Below are 21,048 nucleotides of genomic sequence, written 5' to 3'. Positions count from 1 at the left end.
TCTACAACTATAGAAAAGAAACTTCTACAACTATAGAAAAGAAACTTCTACAACTATAGAAAAGAAACTTCTACAACTATAGAAAAGAAACTTCTACAACTATAGAAAAGAAACTTCTACAACTATAGAAAAGAAACTTCTACAACTATAGAAAAGAAACTTCTACAACTATAGAAAAGAAACTTCTACAACTATAGAAAAGAAACTTCTACAACTATAGAAAAGAAACTTCTACAACTATAGAAAAGAAACTTCTACAACTATAGAAAAGAAATATGCTTTTTTTCGGTTGTTAGTTTATTATTAATTCTTTACTCGCGACATACGTATTAAAATAAAAGCAATTTCTGTTTCATAACCGTTACTTATCAAGAAATATTTACAAGATTATAACGATTTGAGATTAATATCAACTTTATAAAGAGGATCGAGTACTTTAGTCTTGTTAGTGGGGGAAATAAGTAACCCCGTTTTTAGTTTTAAAAGGAAACAACAAAATGGTAAAAAAAAAGTATTCCCCATCAATTATTAAACATTCGAGCAAATATTCTTTATTTGCTTAAAATTATTAACTAACTAGTAATTAATTATAGTTACATTTATATAATCAAAACTACCTTAAAACTTTTATAAAAGAAAATTTTGACAAGGATGTTTTTAATTTTGCGTGCATTCTAAAAACATTCGAAAGAAAAAAATTCAATAATTATGAAGTAATCTTTCTTTTTATAGAGAGACTTTCTCTTGTAAATAACAATAAGAAAAAGGGGTAAAGAGAACTAAAGAAAAAAAAAGAGTTTCGACTGAATCTTTCAGGGTTATTTAAGTTTGCGTTCATGGTTCAGGTACATTTTCAAAGGATTTGGTATGGGAAGGAGGTTAATTTTCTCTCTAACGAACATCGTATAGCTTTCCTCTTCCATTTCAACGTCATTTGGATCTTTATCTTTATAGGCCACCCTTTTCCAAATAATTGGGGGTTGCCATTGACGGAATGATCTTCTGAAAGCGCTAGAGTTGTTAGATTTGTCACTAGCGGATGAATCGGGAACAGTTTTACACAGCCGCCATGGTTGAAATTTTTTTCAAAAGTAGCGAGCATGGCGTCAACCAACTGGCCCATGTTGAACAGTTTGCTCGAAGATCCCGGCATGGGCCTTTATGGCATTTGGCTATTTCCTCTTTCACGTACCCAATGGTGATGCAGTTCATCTTGAAGACTAAACGATAAACGGATATTCAATGAATAAACAGAAGTAGTCACCTGTACTTAACATAAGCCAATCAGCGGTATAAGTAACAGCGTTAAGTTTGCCGGTGTAACGCGACAACAGTAAGTGTTTGAATAGATCAGGGGTTTTAAAAGGTTAGGTATGGCTAAAACCATATTACCTATGCGTTACTTTTTCACCCAAATAACATTCTCGGCCAAAGGGGTTTGGGGTAATCAAGAATGTTATTTGAGTCAAACTTGACCCTGGTAATGTATGGCTAATAGTATTACCTATATATTACCTTTTCACCCATACGACTCTTTCCAAAGGTATTCCCCATTATAATAAAAACGGCAACCATCTACGTAGCTATACTATCGTACCCCATGTATAGTAACAAGAATCCATACATTTAAGAGGAATCATTCTGTAGCCTCCCGGACTCCCTTTTATAAGTCAACAAAGATTGAGTGAGTTGCCCCTTCACTCCCATTAAAAACAGGCAATGTGAGTAGCCCCTCGATTCCCTTTTAAAATCTCCAAAGATTAAGTGAGTTGGCCCTCGACTCCCACTAAAAACAGGCAATGATTAAGTGAGTAGCCCCTCGACTCCCTTTATAAATCGGCTATGAATAATTGTGTAGTCCTTCGACTCTGCTAAACTGGCGTCATTGAGTGTACTCCATTGAATTGAAAAATCGCCGATTAAGTTAGTAGCCCCTCGACTCCCTTTATAAATCGGCTATGAATAAGTGGGTTGCCTCTCGACTCTTTTAAAATCGAAAATGATTGAGTTATTAGTCCCTCGAATCGCCAATCATTACTTATGAATTAGTGAATAGCTCCTCGATTCCCTTTAAATATTACCAATTATTAAGTAGGTAGCACCTCGACTCCCTATAAAAATCGCCATTGAATAAGTGAGTAGCCCCTCGACTCCCTATAAAAATCGCCATTGAATAAGTGAGTAGCAACTCGACTGACTTAAAAAATCGCCAATGATTTAGCGAATAGCCCCTAGACTCCCTTTTGAAATCGCCAATAGACTGCCTTTGACGCGTAAGCGTTTGAAAGAGAATTTTTCTTAGGGTTACGAATGGCAGATACGTAAGCGATTGAAGTGAATTTGGCTTAGGGTTTCGTTTTCATTCTCTACTTAAGTGAGGCTAAAATTTAAAATCAATTATAGCATTTCCCTACGTATATCAGCGAAATGCTATAATTGATTGTGACATTTCCCAACGGATGTCATTTAAAAAGTTTCTTCAAAAATATGTGGCATTGCGCATCCGCACCGCACTCTTATATAAATCATGACCGCTTTTAAAATCATTCTTTTCAGTTTTCACTCTCCCTTTAAAAAGGCGAACGATGCTTTTTCTTTCAGACCAAGTGAAAATAATAACCCATCGTTAGATGTTCACCAAACGATGTAGCGAAAAACCCTGGATAAAGAATGCGCGTGAGCTTGAAATTTTATTATCATGCTATAGGATCAGCAACTCCCTATCTCGAACGACAGCTTATTCCGTATATACTCTATTACAAGATCGGTTGTCAGCACTCGCAAACCTAGGTCTCAATGTAATTTAGCCTTGCGCGTGCTGACAAGAGGCTAAAAAACTTCGGGATATTTTAAACGATTTTAAATCCTGAAGATCCTGAAGTTTTTTGTCTCTTGACAGCACGTACATGGCTAGGTTACATCGAAACCTAGGTTTGGGCGTGCTGACAACCGATGTTGTAACGTGAGTATATACAGAATAAGCTGTCGTTCGAGATAGGGAGTTGCCTATCCTATAGCGTGAAAACAAATTTCGTTTAAAGATACGAGATCCCACGCATTTTTATAAACTGGCTCAATCCATTCAAACAATTACCATTCAATTACTAATTTTAATTTGTTGAGAAAATTAATTAACGCGCAAGTATGGCTAATCGTAATAAAAACATCAAACTATATAATGAACCTAATGATTAGGTTAATGTAATTTGATTACTTGATCGATTAAACCATGAATAAAACCCGAAATTAGACGGAGGCATCTTATGATGAGTAAAGTAATAATAATTATTGTCACTAGAGGGCGGTAAAAAGTGTAATATCACTGGGTCATCTTGTTAATGTTCACCAGAGTGATATTTATAGCTCCCGAAGAAAGATGGTGATTATTTGAAAATAAGTTGCAATGGATTATAAAATGCTGGTCATAAACACTCGTTAATGACGAGGGCACTTTATAATAAAATGATTTCTAACTTAAACAGACACACGTATCAGAAGTGAAATTCTATATTTTCACAGAATGAACGAGAAAATCCTACATTTTCATAGAATGACCTATAAAATCCCACATTTTCGCAGAATAAACAATAAAATCCTACATTTCCGCAGAATTAACAATAAAATTCTGCGTTTTCGCCGAATGACTTATAAAATCCTGCGTTTTCTCCGAATGACCTATAAAATCCTTAGGGCTCGGGGATCGGTTAACTATTATTCAAACATATTTACATACCAAAATTTGTTAAACGAAGATTATATAAAAGTCTTTCGTCTCGATTTATTTTGGAAAATGGTAGAGTGATGAAATTATTATTCGTAAGTTTTTTCCGAAAAACTAAAATTTTCAACATAATCAGAAGAATTTTACTCAAAAAAGTTTTTTTGCGATACGTTTTATTCGATTTCGATCAAAAATTATGATCCATACATTTCTTGATACAAATGTGGTTTTGGCTTCTTTTATCGATTAGTATTTGGACGAGTAATCGCCACTTTTATTTTTTTACGATAAACTTTGATAATTTTTAAATTTTTATTCATTGACAAATAATTGTATTTAAAAACGTGATAATGGTATGAACTATCAATAAAAAATTGTGATTTTAAATATTATCAGAAGTATATAATACTTATCTTCGAGAGAAGTGTACCACATAGCGTGGTAACATGAGAACATAAAAAACAAGGTTACTATACCGAATCACATACGCGATAAATAGTACCCTCATCATTGACTATTTCGCAAGGCGTGCACTGTTAAAAAATGTTGCCTAAATTGGATGTAAATGGATCCAAACGGCTGACTCTGAGATAGCACAGTTTTTCATCTATTTTTGGATAACGTAACTAGTGTCCAAAAAGGGAGGGTCGAATGATAAGCCAGATTTGGAGGCTCATCCAAAATTGAACCCAGAATCATCTATTAAGGGATCGATTATTACCCAAAAATGGTCAGAAAATTATCCACACATAAATCAAGCCCACTTTGGACAAAGTCCTAACCGATATAAGAATAAATAGAACCCTTATTGGACAAATTTCTAACCTATATCGTTCTAATATCAAGCCCATATTGCACTAAGAGCTAACGGATATTGGACTAAAATCAAGCCTACATTGGACTAATTTCTAACCGATATTCGACTAATATTGAGCCCATATTGGTGTAATATCTAACCGACATTGGAAAAATGTCGAACAATATTGGAATCATATGAAGCCAATATAGAGGCTAGATTTTTTACTTCACCGAGTGATGATTTATTTGGAAACGTTCTGTTCTCGACGTCTCCATCTGTCTGTGTGTTTGTGTGCCTGTCTGCCTGTTGTTACATCCCAGGGGGACGCGTTCGCAGTTTCCTAATCTGAACAAAAGGGTTCACAATTTCCGCATCTTATTCACAGTCGACGGATATCTGAAAAAATGTACTGACCACTATTCTATTAACTGTCATCACCAATCTAACTACACCATTTTAAGGTCTTTCAAACACTCTAGGAAAAACGTCTTTTAAAACGATACAACTAGTAGAAGTATAAGTAACTTCAGAAGAAGTATAAGTATCTTCAGATAAAAATAATTAATATCATGTAAATTTAATAAATTATATGCGATAAAACCTCTCTTAACTGAGAACTCTGTAATCAAAGTTTATAAAGGACGAGTAACGAAGATTGGGTATGAAGTCGATAGACTGGATACATTTAATTGTATAGGCGAGAAATTGAGACTTTACTCCACTGTATCATGGAACTCTCTCTAAAGTTAATATAGGATGAGTATTTATATCGTTAGTTAGTAAAAACGGAATAGAGAAGTCGTTTGAAGTAAATGATCAAAAGATGTTTCAAGTGTGACTCTCTGAAATACAGTAGGCGGTAGGGACGAGTGCATTTTTACTTCTCCTGTAGACAGGCTTTGTACCTAACGTGTCTGTCTGTGTTTTGTTTTAACTTCTGCAATTGTTTATCAATAAAGAGAAATGATTGCATGTCTAGGTAAATAGTTGTGTTGGTGATCCTTAAATATTATTTCACTTCCCCTTTTTACCTTAACCCCTCTTTGTTCGAGTCTAGGGCGTTTATGTTGAGATAATATGGATGCACCAAGAATCGAAGGCATCCATTTTCGAATTAAAACTAGCATTATCTATTATCCCTTTCTGATGTTAAACACTAATTGTTGTTGCTTTTATCGCCATTTCGACGATACGGTAAGCAAAAGTAGTTTCCAAGCCCGGTAATCAAAGACGTTAAGTTCATACACAATTAATTCAGTTTTCCCACTAAAACCTGTGTAATTTTGCTACTAGTTTAACGTGGTGTCGCGAGATCCCTATGGCGAAAATTTCACAGATATGCTTTTTTGGTGTTTGGAGGAAAGTATTTTGCTATATAGTCCACTAACGTAATAATTATGGCTTTTTGGAATTGGGTTTTTATCGAATGATTGTAACAATAAGTGAGTTTGACGATCTTATCATAAATAACTGATACGGAAAAAAGCGTATGCATGTTAAATTCTAATAAGAAATAGTAGTGACAATATTCCAGATGAATGTCTACTACAAAAAAAATGATTTGAATATTTTTTAAAAAGGTTCAATTACAAAATATTACGCTAAAAGTTAGACTTCAAAGCAAGTGAATTTTAGAATAGAAAATATTTTTAATTTAACCGAACAAAGAGTACGACCTTTTTTCTACAAAACGTTTTTCGGAAATTTTGCCGATTGATTAAATTTGTCGGTTAAATTCTTACTAAGATTATTCAATCTCAAAAAATATCAGCTAAAATTGTTGTTTTGTTTAAATGAATAAACTTCTGAATAGTTTTCGATTATTTGTAGTTAACCGTATTTTTCGAAAAAAGCGATCAAAAAACCCCGAGCCCTAAAAATCCTGCGTTTTCGCCGAATGACCTATAAAATCCTGCGTCTTCGCCGAATGACCTAAAATTAAATTAAATAAAATTTTGGGCCTAAATAGCATTGGCGACCATCTAAGCCGAAATACCTAGTCGCTATTTAGGCCCAATATTTAAGTTTGGCAACACTGAAAAGGCGCTGTACAGTGGAGAAACAGGCACTCGTCGTGAAGCACTCCGTTGCCTACGAAATAAGTAGTTCAGTGATGCCAGGTGGGAAAGTGGAATTGCCCTTTTTGGTGGGCCAAAATTTCCCTGGTTCAGGGTTGCCAGATTCGGCGCATAGAAAATGAATGAATTATAGCATGACGAATGTTATTGGCGATGTATTCTCGTCTGCTAAGTAAGTGACCGATTGTGGTCGTTACCAACAATAGATCAATTATTTAGCATAAGACTTTTGATAATTAAATGTTTAGTAATTACTAAAAACAGTAGCAGTGCTGCCAAAAAATGTGAACTCAACTTAAGTAACAAGTCAATTTGATGAACATTGTTAAATTTTTTATGTTGAGATTGTTGGCTTTGAAAAAAAAATTCTTCCCATGGAATAAACCCAACCAACAATGAAACAAGTTGGCTTGGTCTAGCCTCCATCTAAGGGATAGGATCACGTGACTAACAAAGTTAACTGTAGCACCATCTGTCGTTGAGCGACGAAAATAAATCTCTTACTTTTCTGATTGGTTTAAGAGTCTGAATCTTGGGGTAAAACGGGTTCTGCGCATGGCAAAAATCAAACCCATCATGTTATCCCTTTCTCTTCTCAAAACTCGAGCTCGAGATCTGAACCGTTATTAAAATTCAAAAGATTTGTTGGCTGGGTCTCGTTCCCTAGTCTAAAAATTGTAGATTTTCAGGAGTCAAAATTTCCCTTAATCTGGCATCTCTGGGTCACCAGTTGAAGCTTGGTTGAAGATGGGGGGCTTTACCTTATATATTTCGTCGCGTGATGGCACTAGTTGCTATTCATCTATAAAGGGATCATTCATTAAAGCATGAACCTTCTATATAATGGACCAGAATCTAAATGGCGGATCCCATGTTAAAGTTTTCTCGCTAAAGTGTCCCAATTTCCCAAAATAATAAAGAAAAAAAAGCTAGCAGACGACAAGGTCTTGGTGAGAGAGACGGTACAATGCAGGGTGGGAAATAAGGATTTTTTTGAAACTAGACATTGGGCCAGCGACCCCACTGGCCGGGAATAAATAAACTGGTCCATGACCATTGACCAGGGCGCGTGTCTACTAAACTTTAGAAGTTGATAATTAAAATAGTTGAGATAATGTCTGGACTCTGGTTACCCTTGAATTTTTTTACTGGTCCCGTGGACCACTGACCCATCGCCCCTCCGATTTAATTTATAAACTGGTCCAGGCAATATTTAAACTGGTCATTTGCCCTGTGCCACCGCCTTATTTCCCACGTTGCACGGTAGAATGTAAATAAGTAAAATGGCCGCTTAGTCTAATTTCTCTAAGCCTTGGGACTAATGTTAATTTTTTTGCATCTATTTAAAAGTGAAGTTTAATAAAGCAATTAACAATAGTTAAAATAAAGATTTGCGCCTTTGCCAATTGTGAAAGTGATTCAAGGAAACTGAAATGGAAAAACGAACGTTTTGTACCCTTCCCAAAACGACCACGTTTGTTAACATTGTACCGCGGTGCGCGTACGCTGCGAAATAGGCGAGCAACTGCGCACAGACGTTGTAAGCGGGGAAAAAAAACCCTCAAAGTTTCTAATCCTTTTAGATTGATGGTTCATGATTTAAAGTAAATTTGTTTGGTTTGGTTCATTGAGGATTTTGAAAATTTTATTATTTAATTTCTTTTTATTATTAAATATAAGTAATTTAATACTAGAAGTTGAAATTATAAATCGAGAAATATAGACAGCGCGACAACTAACGTCGTATAACCTTGTAGAAAACTTCTATTTTAAAGACCCCAAAAACGTAACCCTCATATTTCTTTTCGAACAGTTCTACATTCTATTCGTCTTAATCTAGTTAATGGAGTCACGCAGGGGAAAGGATTGAAAACCGGTAAAGAAATCTATCCATAACCGTTGATCCTGAGACCGGGCTCACTAAACCTATATTATCTGTACCTATGTACTGTACAAAATAATGAGCGAAGGCTCTTCCTTTACGGAAATCCATAAACAGAGTGAAACAACAATTAAGCTTTCCATATATGCGGCCATAGATGGCGGAAAATTCCACTTCTTTAGTAGGTTGGAGGTGGTAGTACCAAAGAGAATATACCAAGAGGAGCAGAAACTTTGTAAATGGGGACCAGTTGTTCCCATGACCGCGTCGTCGGCTAAAAATTACCTTTTGTACGTCAACGGACGAACCAGAGATCAACCCTTTCCCACTACCAAAGATAAGCAGCCGACATAATTTAACCCATAACAGGCGTCGCTGTTTAGCCAATCAACAAAAACCGGATCTAGTTACTCCGAAACCATGACTGCGCTTTTCAAAAGCCTTGTGAAAAGCTAGACTTTCTGCTCCTCTTGGTATATTCTCTTTGGTAGTACTTGGTACTCATTCGTTCAACAAAAACTGTGTCAAATGTTTTGAGTAAGAAGTTAATATAAGAACTTAAGATGGATGTTTTTAAATGCAAAAGCGTAATCTAATACATAGTTTACAGGCATGGAGGATTCCTACCATTAACACAAGAAGACCAAGCGACTTGGAGTGTAAAATCGTCTGCTATTTTACACTCTAAGTTGCCCGGTCTCCTTGTGCAAATGTAAGAATCCTCCTTGCGTGTAAATTATGTATAAGAGAAGAATAATGTTACTGAGGTGAATCCTCAACGAGTTTTAGGAGCCGAGACCGACGTGAGATCGAAGTTAAATATTGAGCCCGGACTTTATAAAGCGAGCCGAGTCCCGTTATTTAAACTATTAAATTTGAGTCCGAGCTGAGCTCAGACTTACTATAACGATGAGCCCCAGCCTGAGCTCAAACCCGTTATTTAAATAATCAAATTTGAGCCTGAGTTTAGATTACTTTAGAAAGTGAAAATTTCGTGAGCCAGCCCGAGCCGGACTACTTTTTATATTCAAGAGGTGGGGGTTACTGGTCCTTGGGACAACATTATCAATTGCAAATCTACAGAACCAAAGCAGGGACCAGTTTATTATTTTGAACACTAGAGGGAGGGCGGGGGTCACTGGTCCCCAAGGGCTAGTTTAAAAAATACTCTAACATCCCAGACTGCCAGTACAAACCCGTAGGTAACGAGCACGGAAACTTTAGAAGAATAAAAAGGCCCTTAACACTTGTAACGGGGAGCCCGTTTCCGGAGTTCACCACCAGATGGAGCAAGCTGCACCTATACCAGAGTTCCCCGCTAGACGGCCCAGAAAGCTGAACCTTGGACCTGTCGTCTGCTCGCCCTCGGATTGGCTGATCCCAGGAGGCCCGAGGGGATATAATTCAAAGGTAGCCCGGGAATCTGGGCAGTTGGAGGAGTATCGGGATCGAGACCAGTTAATGATATTTATTAGACTAATTAACTTTATTTGCTTGTTTATATGTTATTTATCGGATTGTAATAGATATATATTAATTTTATTAACGGTTTTCTATACAAATAAATTATTAATTAACTGAAACTACGTAGTCGTGTGTTTTCGGGCCTAAGTAGAAGCGCGCGATTACAATTGGTGCCCCGAGTGAGGACATAACTTTTGAATTTCGCGCCTTTATCTCCCGGAGTTTGTGTTTAATACGGACTTGCGTTTTACACGGACATCTTTTCACCGAGTGAACTGTTGGTATACTACTGGACTTGTGGGCTGATGTGCATCTTAGTGTGTTCCTTCTGCACAACGTGGGATTAGAACACCCTACAGTGAGCCCCTGATCCGGCCTGGGGGGGATCTTTGAGGGTGTTCCGCAGACGCCGGGAACACTCTACCAGCACGGCCAACCAGGACTCTACGAACGATAAGTCGATCTTCCGTATTTCTTTACTCGGTTTTTGTATACTCCGTATGTTTGCCCCGGTAAGCGTGAGCAAAGGGGTTGTATAGGCTTCCCCAGTGGTCTCTCTCTCTCTCTCTCTCTCTCTCTCTCTCTCTCTCTCTCTCTCTCTCTCTCTCTCTCTCTCTCTCTCTCTCTCTCTCTCTCTCGTGGGTCCGCGTGATAGGGCGGGGCTTAAATTTCTCCTTGTGACGGAATGTACTTTATCTGTCGGAAGCCATTCCACGTTGACCGCCGAGCGATTTATATCGTATCATAAAATTTTTTACGCCCGACTACGAAGACCAATTTTTCGTTATTATCTACCTGACTGCCTTATTAACTGCTCAACTATTTTCCGGTAAGGCGATGGATTTAATTCTTACCTAGGGACGATAGCTTGCTTGGATAAACGGACAGTGATTCCGTTAACTATTTACCCTAAGCCTCGGTCACTATTATTACGGGCTGAGTCATTGCGCTTAGGTTTAGCCTATCTTCAGGGGCCGCCAACTTGGGCCTTGGACTTTTTGTCCGTTAAGTTTTATTAAATTCATTTAATTGGCCTTTATCTTTCGGTATCCAACATGGGGCTTTATTTTATTTGGGATCAAATCATTCTCCCTTATTTTATCCCATTTGCGGTGACGGTGACTTTGGGATATGTGGTCTATTTAATATGCCGGGAAATTGGTGTGACCGTGGGATATGATCGACATACCCCGTTACATGGATTTAACATACCTCCACCTCGTCAAAGTATTAATCCCCAGCTGCCAATTGGCAACATTAAACAGACTGGGCCTCCCATACCCTTAACCTTAAACCCTGGCACAGGGTGTCAGGTGCAAGCGCGTCCCGGCTCTTCTGACCTGATGGACCGGTTCCTCAAGGATTGTGATTTACAGTATAAGGACTTTAATGGCTCAGGACCCCCCTATAGGGCAACTTCTAGTATATTATCCCGGTCGGGTAGTGTCTTACGACCTTCCGAGTTAGACGCCGTCGATGTTCAACAGCGTAAAGCCTGGCAAAACTGGGCTAGGATTGAAGCCGAAAGAATTCGGGCCCGCGTGGGTCAATTTCGTGATGACCTAGGGACGGGTGAGCCACCGAGGGGAGTTACCCCTTTATCCCCTTTAAGGGCACCCCCTCCGCCAAATATCCCGGTCCTGAGAACCTCGTCGCCCTTGCAGCAGAGACAGGTTTTAGCCTCTGCCCCCCTCTCCACTTCGTCCAGCCAGGAGCTGTCAATCCGCCCCCCTTTGCAACCCCAAGGAATCCGGGGCCCTATTTAATATTCCGGCTAGGTCAAGAAATCGTAATCTTCCGGGGGAAGCCCCTCGCATGGTAGCATCCGGTAATAGCTCGGGTAGGGGCCCTGTTCTTCGACCTCCGTATGTTCCGGTGGTCAATCCACCTCAAACACCACCGCCAGTGACTCATAGGACGATGGGGACTAATCCCTCACCCCATGCTGCCCTAATTCAGCATATTCCGGTGGTCAATCCACCTCAAACACCACCGCCAGTAACTTATAGAACGATGGGGACCAATCCATCACCCCCTGCTGCCCTAGCTCAGCAAGTTCCGGTGGCCAATCAGCCACTAACGCCACCCCGAGTAACTCATAGAGTGTCTGGAACTACTACACCCCCGCCGGTGAATCCCACTACCCCAGTGCAGATAGTGGCCACCCCAGCCAGTGGCACGCGTTATAACCCGGTTCTGGGACCAGCCATTATGTTGCCTAGTTTTTCGGGTCGAGAGGATCCCAAAGAGTATTTATGTCAAATGGAAATGTTTATTCAATATCATAGGTTTACAGTTCAGGACATAAAATTATTTATACCCTTGTCTTTAAAGGACGATGCCCTTAGCTGGTGGAAAAATATAAGCCGCCATGCTAATCGCCCCGGGGATTGGGGATATTTCCTTCAACAATTTACCCAAGAATATTTGTCCTCCCGAAGAGACAGGGAAATCAGGGTCGCCCTCTATAGTTTAAAACAGGGTATGGGTGAGAACCTACATTCATTTCGTAGACGAGTCATACAGTTGAACGAGACCCTGTTGGATCCTATTGCAGAACATGAATTAGTCGAGATTTTAATTACCAATGTTTTACCGGAAATCACCTTGCTGTTGCCGGTAGGTTTATGTCGTACCCTGACTCAAGTACAGCAAGAATTTAGCCGTATCCAGAGTGGTATAGACCGAAAGTATGCCCAGGGTGGAACAGGGGGATATCTTTCAAGTCCTGGTCCAAGGGTGCGTTTTTCCGGTCCTACTGGGCCCACGAGCAGTACGAGTGGTCCGAATAGACCACCATTATCCCAGGCTTGCTATCGGTGTGGTAGCTTTAACCATCTTCGTCGGGATTGCCCCAGACCTGCAGGTACACCTCCTCGCCCGCCGCACACGAGAAATTTACCCGCACTTCCACCTGTGGCCCCCCAAGGTCAGGCACCAGGTGCGGGAAACGCTTAGGACGCATCCTGATAGGGTCTCAGGATGTGCGCCGGAACCCACAAGACCCCATTCTCATTCATACAGTCAAAGAAGATAATATTAACGATAGTCGACTTAAGGGTATAATCATTCAGATTGCATGTCAACCATGTGTTGCTTTTCTGGATAGTGGGGCAGACCATAGTATTGTTGCGTGGGATTTTTTGCATCAATTAGGAGTCCTTTCGTTAGTGGTTCCTCAGCCGAGAATGGTTAGGGGTGTACAAAAGTGTATAACTACAACTTCTGTAGGTTATATTGAGTTAGAGATAGATTTAGGGAGGCAAATGGGCACAATACCGGTACGCTTCCACGTCCTAAAAGACATAGAATTCCCAATTATCCTGGGAATGGACATCTTGGATGAGCTTCGAGCTAGCATCGACCATGAACGTAACGAATTCCGGTATTGTGGCTATACTCTTCCCCTCATTTACTTGAAAGATCATGCGACCGGGTTCATCCAAAACCAAGAACTCGACACGGGGACAGTCGATGTGTCCCAGTTAAATATGGGTACTTTAACGGAACAAGAGGTGGGGGACTTAATCAGGATTTGTCAAGAGTTTTCATTCCTTTTCTCTGGTCGTTCGGGTAGAACTCACCTGTTACGACATCGTATTAAGGTAAAACCGGGGACTGTCCCTATTCACCGACAGCCTTATAACCATAGCCGGATGGCTAATGAAGAAATAGATAATCAGGTCAGGGAATTATTGCAACAGGGGTTAATCCGGCCTTCAGATAGTCCATGGGCGTCGCCTACTATAGTGGTGGGAAAGAAGAATACAACAGAGAAACGAATGTGTATAGATGTTACCCGACTGAATAGTGTTACGGTAGATGACCCCTACCCGGTACCACGTATAGAAGACCTCATAGATTCTATGGGAAAGCCCAGATACATTACTAAGCTTGATCTAAAATCCGGTTACTGGCAGGTAGCGATGCATCCGGATGATATCGAGAAAACGGCATTTGTCACACGGGAAGGGAAATTTGAATGGCTAGTAATGTCATTCGGGTTAAAGAACGCCCCTTCAACTTTTTCTCGGTTGATGAATAAGGTTCTGAAGTATGCTAGACGATATGGGGTTGGTGTATACCTGGATGACATTGTCATAGCTAATGCTAGGGAGGAACACCTGGAAGCTCTTCGGTATGTGTTTTCACAGCTAAAACACGCCGGTTTAACGCTTAATTTAAGAAAATCAAGTTTTGGAGTCTCCAAGGTAGCAGTACTCGGCTATGTAGTAAGCGCACAGGGTGTACAGATTGACCCCGATAAAGTGAAAGCTATTAGGAATTTTCCCAGACCACGAACCATGAAACAGGTTTCATCTTTTTTGGGAATGTGTGGGTTTCACTCCCGGTTTGTCCCGCATTTCGCGGATCTGACGGCCCCTCTTAATCGCCTCAAACGTAAACACCAGCGATGGCGGTGGGGAGACGAAGAGGAGAGGTCTTACCAGGCTTTAAAACAGGCAATAGCTGAAGCACCTATGCTGCAGGCCCCAACCCCGGAGGGGAAATTTATAGTTACCACGGATGCTAGTGGCATCGGTATCGGGGGTATGTTAACCCAGATCCAAGGGGTAGTAGAAGTTCCCCTAGCATATACCAGTCGTCTCTTAAGACCTTCGGAATTGAAATATAGTACTCCAGAACAAGAAGCCTTAGCGGTTGTAGAAGCCGTTCGTAAATTTCGCCACTATATAGAGGGTCGGGAATTTGCTGTCTTATCGGATCACAGGGCGTTATGCTGGTTACTGCGCCTGAAGGATAAGAAAAGCCGGCTCATGCGGTGGGCCTTAGAGCTACAGGAATTTATGCCATTCGAAATCTTGCATAAATCCGGTAGGGAAAACGTGGTTGCCGATGCCTTGTCTCGATGCCCGGTATCAGATTTGGACACAGTCAGTCCAAAGGTTTTAGAATCGGACGACACAGATCAGTCGCCCGGTCCTGAAGACCAGGAAGTCCGGGTTAATATGGTATCCTGTAATCCAGTAGCATTAGGTCTCCCGCTTGATGTAGCAACTAAGGCCGACATTAAGTTAGCACAAGCAAATGATCCGTACTGGCGGTCTATTAGACAGGACTTGGCAAATGGAAAGGCGTCAAAATTATATGTTCTGAAAGATGACATGTTATACCGGATAGCGCAGGGTTTTCAACCGGAGAAGGTACTTATTCCAACCACGAAAGTACCACGGGTATGTCAAGCCTACCATGACCATCCGCTCTCGGGTCATAGAGGTCGCACCGCAACGTATAAACGGGTGCAAGCTAAATACTACCATCCAAAGCTATATTCCCTGGTTCAAGATTATGTCCGGGGATGCGACGTCTGCCAGAGATATAAGAGTCGCAATACTAAGAAACCCGGCTTAATGATTCCGTCTCATAAAATCCATCCCGGGGACTTGGTTGGGATTGATATTATGGGTCCCTTACCAGTAACGAAATCCCAGAATAGGTTCTTAGTGGTAATGGTAGATTATTTTACCAAGTATGTAGAGTTATTCCCGGCACGAAGTGTTACCGCCCCTATATTATGTAAGATCTTACTACAGTATGTTTCACGTCATGGTACGATGACAGCTTTATTATCGGACAATGGACCTCAGTTCATATCTGTCTTGTGGAAGCGCTTATGTCGAATGATAAAAATTCAGTTAAAATTCACGTCCCCTTATCATCCCCAGGCGAATATGACAGAAAGAGCAAATAGGGTCATAGGAGAACTCATGAGTATTTATACCGGGAATGTCCATACGAAGTGGGACGAAAGCTTGCCCCTTATTCAATTGGCCATTAACAGTGCCATACATACTTCAACTGGTTCATCCCCCTTTTATTTACATCATGGTTATGAGCCTACCTTACCCTGGGATGAACGTACCTTTGCCGGGATACCCGAGGACATTGAAGGAGAGATTAGGGGTTATGAGGATGGGCCACTCAGGGAATGGCAGTTATCCATTGACTTTGCCCAGGAAATGAATGAGCAAGCCAGTGCCAAACAAAAACGCTTTTATGACCGGAACTATTCCGATGGGGAACTAGAAGTGGGGCAGTTAGTATGGAAAGCAGGACATAGCTTATCCAACGCTGCGGCTAAGTTTTCAGCTAAGTTAGCTCCGGCTTGGGAGGGTCCCTATAGGGTAGTCGAAAAGATATCACCAGTTTCCTATGTTATCATGGATTTGGAGTCAGGTGCTTTAGCCGGTACTTGGCATATCAATCAGTTGAAACTACTGTTGAACTCAGTGGTCCTTGAAACCCAGGAAACCACGGAGATTGAAATCCCACCGGTAATACAGGAACTGGAGAACAATGTAGACCCCGGAGATGAGCCCGAGCATGAATTGGGTGTCACACAGGAAGAAAGGTCGTTTAGTGAGGCAGATTCCCGGGACGGTCTGGAGAATATCTGGGATACGGTGCCCATTAGAGTATACGACTTCCGGGCTCGTCAAACCCAGACAGAAGGAGTCGTCGATAGGCCGTCAACCTCGATAGACGTAGAACCAGAGATACCTGTTCCGTATCCCAACATGCCAGTAGAAAACGACTCGGTTCCCCCCCCCAGATACCACGGCGGGAATATAATCTTCGACGCCGGGGTCGAGTTGAAGAACAAGAAGAGCAAGGGGTAGATTTAGCGGTGGCCGGTCCTTCTGGGGAGGGAAGACGGAAACGTGGCATTCAGAAGGACCCGGTGTCGGAGATAGACAAGGAGGATGAGGACGATGTGTTGATGGCTCCCTTTCGGTATGGGTGGAAAAGGGAAATAGTTTTGAGGAAGGATACCGGAGGTCGAATTGGGGATGTGTATTATTATACTCCGGAACCAGTTAGGGAGAAGTTACGATCATACAAACAAATTGCGGCTTTCCTCGGTACCCATCGCAACCAAGCCCGCTTATTAGGCATGCGTAATTTCAGCATGAAGCCCCAGCCGTTTGCGTATCCCCCGTTTGAGATTGTTCGCCATGCTCTATGGTGAAGCACAACCAATCGGACTACGATCTTAGTTCCATTTTGCATGGACCTATCGATTCAAGTGTGATGAGACTAACTGTCTATAGCCAACCTTTTACCTATTTCAGGCCATGGCCAGTTCACGACCAAAGACGTATTGGAGCCAACTTTTTGGCCTAATGGACGCGTCATCAAGCGATGAGGACGACGTCCCTAACTACGTACCAACACAACCACTAGTGGTTGAAATTACCGGAGAACTTGAAAATGGGGGAGTAGCTCAAGCGTCGGTTACCCCTGTGGTTGAAATTACCGGAGAACTTGAAAATGGGGGAGTAGCTCAAGCGTCGGTTACCCCAGTGGTTGCAGTTACCGGAGAACTTGAAAATGGAGAAATAGCTCAAGCGCCGGCTACCCCATTGGTGGAAGAGACAGAGAGGGTGGAGGACATTCAAGAGTCAGAGATAATAACCACACCACCCCCACCCGTGGAGGAGCAGGCCCTGGCCCTCCGTAATATAGAAGATATTTCACCGAACAGTCCAGAGGGAGCAGTACCACACTTCCGCTACGTGGACATTTTCTGCTCTCTACCGTGTTACGCATCGAGAACGGGAACAGATCTGAAAAATTTCTCCCGACACGTCCGAGCCCTTCCGGAACGTTTCCCGGAAGGTTTTAAAGGGTGCCTCTCCCACTTCGGGGCCATCCCTGATGAACTTAATATAGAATTCATGCAATCCGCCCTGGCAAATCCCGGGGTTCTTGGGGCAGTGGGCATTCCCCCCCTGTACGCTAAAGCCTATCTACAGGATGACAGGATCGAACAGCATTTAATTAATGCTCTGGCGTTCTCCAAGGTCCGCGCGGCCGGAGCCATTGGCCTGGATTCGTCCCGGGTCATAGATCTTTGCCCCCCGGAAATTCAAATTCGGGCTTTCCGGCGCCAGTTACGCCTTGCCGCAATTTATAACTACCCGGTTTTAATTCAATGCCGCGAAGGACAACACAACAAAGAGGTCTTTAAAACGTGCTATCGCATGTTAAGCGAAGAACTCCCTCCAGGACATGCCATTGTTCTACTCAATTTTTTCCGGCGGTCGTGACGTGGCCGACAAATTCCTTGCTCGGTTCCCACAACTATACCTTGCGATATCCCCGGCTATGGAGCCGCGTTATATGGCTAGGTTCCTCCACGGACTCCCGGTGGAGCGCCTGTTAGCAAAGTCAGGGGCACCGATGTTTGGCCTGACTCGAGCCTCTTCTGCCGTACCATCCCCTGGTCTGGCCTTATCGGTGATCCAACGGATTGCGCAAGCTAAAAGTTTACCGGTCGCGGACGTGGCCGCTACCCTCTGGTCTACTTCCCAGAAATTATTCAGATATGCCAACTAAGCCATGAGGCGGATGTTTTGTTTTCCCGGATTTCCCAATTAATTCATTTTTGTATTTAGTGGGTCATATTGACCTCCTCGATTATCCCCTGGTTGGAACTCTTTTTTTTTCTTATTTTTTGGACATTTAACCTACCGGGAAGAGTGATCTCGGACATCACCTTTTCCCAGAGTTCTTCACGATCACATTCTAATTTTGACTAGCTAGGCTAACAACATGACTTTATATTTTTTTTTTGCCCATAAATCTGGGACATTTATCGATAAAAAAAAACAAAAAAAAATATTTTTTTTCTTGTGCTCCTTCTGGTTGCTTCTTGTTTTTCTGATATCAATAACGTGAATATGTCTACTCTTGTACCCTCACCCCAAAGTAGACCTGTTCCCACATAACCATCGGACTCAATAAATATGTTTGTTTCTAACTCCCTATCTGTGGTCCACCCGTGTTTCTGAATTTGGTTCCCTGGCTTTGGGTGGGGTTTCCCTCCCCACTCTTTTCTTTTCAGATACTCCCAGCGGCCTTACACTGCTGTTTCCCCTTTCACCCGGGGCCGCTGCTTCTTTCTTGCAGAGGGGGAGGATGTAACGGGGAGCCCGTTACCGGAGTTCACCACCAGATGGAGCAAGCTACACCTATACCAGAGTTCCCCGCTAGACGGCCCAGAAAGCTGAACCTTGGACCTGTCGTCTGCTCGCCCTCGGATTGGCTGATCCCAGGAGGCCCGAGGGGATATAATTCAAAGGTAGCCCGGGAATCTGGGCAGTTGGAGGAGTATCGGGATCGAGACCAGTTAATGATATTTATTAGACTAATTAACTTTATTTGCTTGTTTATATGTTATTTATCGGATTGTAATAGATATATATTAATTTTATTAACGGTTTTCTATACAAATAAATTATTAATTAACTGAAACTACGTAGTCGTGTGTTTTCGGGCCTAAGTAGAAGCGCGCGATTACACACTCTCAAAAATATTGACCAATTACGTCTGAATCGGGCCAAAATATCATTTCTAGGCCCAAATTGCGGCTCTGTCAATGAACGGAGGTTAATTTTGTATGGAAACCAGCTCCAATATAAAAAACGGATCAATGTAATTATATTTCATTGAGAAACTTCGTCTGCTTATATTTCGACCGCACCCACAAATCTTACAGCGACTTCTATTGGTCAAAAATGTCATTCTTATCAATATTTTCCGGATCAGTCAAATTATTCGGTAATAATAAGTACAAAGGAAGGTTCATAATGTCATTAATACCAAATTAAGAGTGAATTGAATTGAATGGGGGGGGGGACGTTCTTACCCAATCGGTCAATTCCTCGCTACTAAAATATTCTTCAGCGGGAAGAGCAGCGTTGGCGTGACTTTGGGCGGGCGTACCCGAAGACGAGACCACGGAACTGTTGGGAACTACAAGTAAAGAAGAACTTGAGGTCGGAGGTGTGCTCTGTTTGGGCGTTCTACTACCATCGCTTCCTGCCCCCCCCGATCCACCCCCGCTTTTACGATGCAGCAATGGACTTTTCTTGCGTTTCATCCTCTCTTAGTTACGCTTAAAAGAACACTCACAATCATAATCACTTTAATGTAGAAATAATTAAAGGTCAAATAGAGTAATTGCACCTACTTGCCTTTGACTGAATCAAGCTCTATGGGTAGATAACATGGAGTGCCACTCTATACTCCTAATGGTAGTTTATTAACCAAATTAGTGTAATTAAAATTCTAATGATAAACATTTTAATTAAGAAGACTTACCCTGAGGTTCCTCGATTCCTGAATGACGCGTTATTAATTATAAATTAATTAACAAAGCTTACAATCATTAAGCCTTGGTTCTTTTCCTTTCCCATTGGAAAAGATGAGGAGTAAGTGGATAGGCTATTTATATCTCACTTTGAAAGACCTTTATTACTCCCTAATTGTACGAATAACAATAATAAAAAAAAAATTGTAACAAAATTATAACAGCGCTATTTAAAACCACAAAAACTACGGTTAAACTTCAGGAGTATCATTTACATTTACAAGTCAAGGGTTACGTTTACCCAGCTTCGCAAGCCTTAACGGCAAACGGGGGAATACTATTTTACCCCCAAAACTCGACATCAAAACTAAAATAGGAGTAATAATAATCCTATACGTCGTCTGCTAAAATATTCTAAACGACTTCGAGCTTCGGCTACGGCTTTTCGGGGTAAAATCAATGAGATAGATAGAGTTACAATTCAAATCGGCTTTTACTTGCTTATTTGCTATCAGAAACATCGTTATGATTTCTATTTCTTCTATTTATTAGATTAAAAAGGACTAAAGTTTTTATTATTTAACTCTCGTATTTTATTTAACACGTTTAAAAACTTTCTTAGCAGCTTGTTACACAGATCAGGGTGGGAAATAAGGATTTTTTTAAACTGGACATTAGGCCAGCGACCCCCCTAATCTGGAATAAATAAACTGGTCCATGACCACTGGCCAGGGCACGTCGTCTGCTAAACTAAAGAAGAGGATAATGAAAATGTTAGAGTTTTAATGTCTGAACTCTGGTTACCCTTGAGTTTTCTTAGTGTTCCCGTGGACCACTGACCCCCCTCCGATTTAATTTTTAAACTGGTCATTTGCCCTGTGGCCCCGCCTTATTTTCCACACTGGTACTGGCTAGCGAATAGCGCCTGGTGAGCAGCCATGGAAATAACACAGGTTTACAGGTCCAAAACCACTTTATTAATTACTC

The 21,048-nt window shown here is 41.4% G+C and overlaps 1 long non-coding RNA gene across 1 annotated transcript; it reads right to left on the bottom strand.

The window, feature by feature from the left end:
- Positions 1-525: 525 nt before the first annotated feature.
- LOC149673398 (uncharacterized) lies at positions 526-20,370 on the bottom strand. The gene is made up of 4 exons (XR_016367078.1): positions 20,073-20,370; positions 19,942-19,999; positions 19,618-19,866; positions 526-1,220 (listed from the first exon to the last, which is right to left on the bottom strand). It is a non-coding gene; the product is annotated as an uncharacterized LOC149673398 (long non-coding RNA).
- Between the last annotated feature and the right edge of the window lie 678 nt (positions 20,371-21,048).

The sequence above is a fragment of the Phalangium opilio genome, unplaced genomic scaffold (assembly GCF_054372755.1).
Source record: "Phalangium opilio isolate 3A_F unplaced genomic scaffold, DU_Popi_V2 ptg000052l_1, whole genome shotgun sequence".
NCBI classification, from domain to species: domain Eukaryota; kingdom Metazoa; phylum Arthropoda; class Arachnida; order Opiliones; family Phalangiidae; genus Phalangium; species Phalangium opilio.
Note: the sequence above shows the minus strand (reverse complement) of the source record. Positions and strands in the feature narration are given on the sequence as shown.